Here is a 4,923-nt window from a genome sequence, read left to right on the forward strand (position 1 = left end):
TGTCACTGTGACCAAATACCTGACAAGAACAGCTTAGAGGAGGAAAACTTTATTTGGGGATCATGCTTTCAAAGGTTTCAGTTCATGGTCAACCAACTCCATTGCTCTGGGCCTGAGATGAGGGAGAACATCATGGCAGAAGGGTGTGGTGGAAGAAAGTGGCTCAGCTCACGGCAGCCAAAGATGAAAAAGAGGGTGGAGACATAGTCCAGGCCACATCCCAGTGACCTACTTCCTCCAGCCACACCCCACCTGCCTCCGGTTACCACCCAGTAGTCCTTTCAAATTATGAATCCAACAAAAGGATGAGGTCACACCTCTCATAATCCAATCATTTTTCCTCTCTGAACATTCTTGCATTGTCTAACACATGAGCTCTTGGGAGGCAATTTTTAAATCTAAACCATAATACCATGGTATGCTTAGTTTTTGCTTCTAAGCAACATATGCCTGTAGTATTGAGCTCCTGAAGTCCCAACTCCCATTACCACAAACAGCCTGCGATGAACAACCTCTTGTGTGGTCCTGGGTATATTTCCAGGATGGCTTGCATTTTCTTCTAACATTAGACTTTGTTTTTTCTGTAGTTTATATACCTGTCCACATTTTATTGGTTCATACATTAGAACATTTGATTTTGCTATGATCTAAACTTTATTATTGAAATTTTCTGTTGGCAAAAAAATCCTGATTTTCATGTTGACCATGTTGTTTTGTTTTTAGTTGTAGATGAACACAATACCTTTATTTATCTATTTATTTTTGTGTGGTGCTGAGGATCGAACCCAGTGTCTCACGTGTACAAGGCAAGCACTCTACTACTGAGCCACAGCCCCAACCCCTACTATATTGTTTTTAAAAACTCTGAACTAGATTTTTAAAAAAATCTTAGCTCCCAGGTTTGTGTTAGATGATAATAATACTATTTAGTTTGGATCCCTCCTAAAGCCTAAGGACAGGACTGGGGTCACAATAGTTTAACTGGGAGACTATCTCAGGGAGAAAGTAAAGAAGAGGTCAGAATGACACAGGGAAGGAGGGAAAGCCAACCAACGGTGGGTCATTGAGCTGGTCATCACTGTAAATGATTGGTTCAATGTCCCTGGACACCTTCTGAAGAATTGGATAGAAATTTCCTAGAATTATCCTGCTGAAATATGGCAGGTTGGGACATTCATCAACAACCTTCAGCCTCCACTGGCAACCTCCCACCACCTGACCTCCATACATACTTCCTGCTATGACTGTGCATGTAGGTACACTGAGCAAACTTCCAAACTGAGAACAAAATTCTGAGGTAGAAAAGCTGGGGGACTCCATTGGTATTCAGACAGGAAGCCATCCACACACACACACAGGGGCTCTTGACCACAGCTGAAATCTCACACTTAAGTCCCAGCAAGTCTGCTACAGCCACCCTAAGTAGCCACCTTGTGAGTGTATATATCTTTGTCTCTGTTCTCTGACCTACTTTTTGCCCTGCACCTTGCTACTTATTTATTGACTACACCTGACTTCTCTGTCCCGACCCAGTTAGACCCACTCAAATCTCTTCCTGGGCCTGGCCTATGACAACAGTCCCTCTGCCTCTCTGGCCCCAGCCTCTCCACTCACCCACTGATGAGCCTTCAGCAGCTCAATTCTGGATATTCCTCACTTTGCTCCTGCCCAGCAGATATGCTGCTTTCATAACTCTTTCTCTTCTGTACCACTTACATTTTAAACCTGCCAGAATCTCTGTCAGCAACAGTCAGTCCTACTCAGATCACTGGCTTACTTGGTGGGTTAGTCAGATTTCTGCTATTATAACAAAATATCTGAGATAATTAACTTATAAAGAGAAAAAGCTGTTTTGGTTCACAGTTGTAGAACTTCCAGTCCATGACTGAGTGGACTTGTTGCTTTCAGGCCTTCGATAGGGTTGCTGGATACAATGGTGGAACAATGTGACAGAATAAACTGCTCACCTCATGTGCAAGAAACAAAAGAGGAAGAGAAGGGGTCTGGGGTCCCATGATTCTCTTCATTGGCATGCCCACCCACAATGACCTAAAGACTTCCATTGGGTTCTATCTCCTAAAGGTTCTAACACTTCCCAATAACACCATGTTAAGGAGCAAACCTTTAAACACATGGGCGTTTGGGGGATATTCAGCATCCACCTGGACTTGCACGAAGTGCCCTACTCAGCTTCAAATAATAAAAATAAGGAGAAGGATGCCTAATACTGTTTGAGCACTCACTCAATGCATCATCACCTTATTCTATTTTTGCTACAACCCCATGAGGTAAGTACTACCATCATGTCGACCTTACAGAAGAGGAACTGGGGTTGGGAGGCGACTCATGTGGTTGATGCAGCCAGGGCTCAAGTGCAGGTGTTTGGCCATAAGGGTTTCTTTCAACTACTCCAGCATCCATGGGGTCAGCCATCAACTGCTATCTGAGCCTTGGGCAAGGGACTTCACTTCTTATGCCTGGTTTCTGACCTTTCAAACAGAATATTCCATCTTGGCTGGTTTGTTGTTGTTTGTGTGCTTTTATAGTTTTCTTGATTTATGGTGTTATATTGCCAAGTTCCTCTGCTCCCAGGGCCAAACTTAGCTGATTTCTCTCCCACCAGCCTCCTGATAACTTAAAATTCAACAATTAAAGGTTAATTCATTTGCTTCCCACCCCCAGTTATATGAGATAGGATACACATTAATCCTTCTTGGCCATTTATACCTTAGCATGAGTAAATTTATGATCCTTTCCCAAGAGCTAGTTTTGAAAGAGGAGACAGAGAAGAAACATGAATGCTCTAAGCCTGGATTAAAGGAAGCCACTCCAGGTCATCACCCTGGAGAAGAGCAAGAACACATGTGTACCGGGATTGATGTGTAAGAATGTTCTTGGCAGCATTGTTTGTAATAGTCTTGAACTACAAGCAAGCTGTCTGTTAAGAATAGAATGGGCTTTTGGCTTCGAGGTTTACCCCTTCCAGGTGGCATGGTACAATGAACTCCTGCCTCCAGCCTTCCACCTGCCGCTGCCAGGACCTACCCTGGCCTTCTTGGTACTCAGCACACTGGCCATGTTTGACCAGGCCTTAAGCCCTTCTTGCAGAGCCACCACCTCCAACCACTAACTGACCCTGTGGATCAGTGTGTGGCCTACCACCTGAGACGTGTTAGACAGAGCCTCCCAGAGCTGCAGATGGAAGTCATTGCTGACTACGAGGTATACCCCAACGGGTGCCCTAAGATTCTGGCCCAGACAGCAGCCATGTGGCAGGAGCTGCTTATTACTACCAACGCCAAGATGTGGAAGCTGACCCATGGGGAACTCAGCACATAGCAGGTGTGTGCATACACCCCCGATTTGGGGGCTTGTTTGCCATCCGAGGTGTCGTGCTGCTGCCAGGGACAGAGACGCCAGATCTGCCACGGAGAAAGCCCCCTGACTGTGTACCTTCTAGAGCTGCCTGAATTACCCTGCTTGAAGGCTTCAATTTCCATTGGCATGACTGGACTTACCGGGGTGCTGTGACACCCCAAGAGCGTTACTCAGAAGAACAAAAAACCTATTTTTCTACCCCACCTGCCCAACGCTTAGCCCTGTTAGGTTTGGCCCAGACCAAAGAGGAGCCTAGCACTATATTCCCTGAGTTTCCCTTTACAACACTCACAAAGAAGCCCCAGATTCCCAGCAGTGCACGGAGCTGGCTCAGCCCCAGCATCTCACCACCTGTATCCCCTGGCCCTTGATACCTTCCCTATTCTGTGGAATCCCATTTATAGTGGTACTTGCTAGGACTTTTTGGACTTTGGCAAAAGTAAGGTTTTATTTTGGGGTACAAGATGACCATTTCTTGGTCCCGATTTTCAATAATAAAGATTAAGGAAGATTTGGTTAAGGCAAAAAAAAAAAGAATAGAATGGGCTGGGCATGGTGGTGAAGGCCTGTTATCCCAGTGGCTCAGGAGGATGATGCAGGAGGATCCCAAGTGCGAGGCCAGCCTCAGAAACTCAGCAAGGCCCTAAGCAACTTAGTGAGACCCTGTCTCAAAATAAAAAACAAAAAAGGACTGGGGATGTGGTTCAGTGGTGGTAAAGCAATCCTGGGTTAAATCCCCAATACCAAAGCAAAAACAAAAGCAAAAAAAAAAAAAAAACAAGTACAATGGGAAAATGCACCATAGTGTATTCATATAATATGGCAATGAAAATTATAGCTCTAGTCAGCATTTTATTTGAATCTTGCAACCGGAATATTGAGGGAAAGGAGCGTGATGCAAAATGATGCCTACAGTGGAATCCACGTCTGCAAAGTTCGGATCTAGATGGCAGATTACAAAGAATAAAAAGGGAATTAAGGTCACAGAAGCTAGGATGATAGTAAATAATTCCGACAGGGAGGGAGGAGGTTGTGATGCTCTCAGAGGTTGCATGAGGAGCTTCTCAATGCTGATGATTACAGCTTCTTAACTTGAGTGTTGCTGCACAGAGCACTATTTTATGATTATTTGTTTAAACATCCAAATGTGTTCTATCCATTCTTCTATATATATGTTTTATTTCATTCTTTCAAAAGACAAACAAGAAAGTAGGGAAGGATTGAGGGAAGAGGAGAGGGAAGGAAGAAAAGAAAAGAAGGAACGAGAGACAGGAAAGCCAGCCCCTCACCCTAGACCTCACTGCTTTGTGATAGATAATCCAGACTAGGTTGGGAGACTGCGGAGGGGGAGTGGTCAGGTTTGGGGCACACAACATCTGGGAATTTTCAACCATACTAGATACTGCCTGTTCTCCGAAGTGTCTGAACCAATTTATTCTCTCATCCCGTTGTTACAGTGACTCACTATTGTTGGATAATATCATTTTTAAAAATTTGCTTCTTTTGTAAATGACTTATTGTTAAGTTACATTATCCTAAATAATT

At 44.2% G+C, this 4,923-nt stretch overlaps 1 pseudogene; it reads left to right on the plus strand.

Moving 5' to 3' along the window:
• Positions 1-2,878: 2,878 nt before the first annotated feature.
• On the plus strand, positions 2,879-3,795 carry LOC107144503 (annotated as a pseudogene).
• The last annotated feature ends 1,128 nt before the right edge of the window (positions 3,796-4,923 follow it).

Source organism: Marmota marmota, unplaced genomic scaffold (assembly GCF_001458135.2).
Source record: "Marmota marmota marmota unplaced genomic scaffold, marMar, whole genome shotgun sequence".
NCBI classification, from domain to species: Eukaryota; Metazoa; Chordata; class Mammalia; order Rodentia; family Sciuridae; genus Marmota; species Marmota marmota.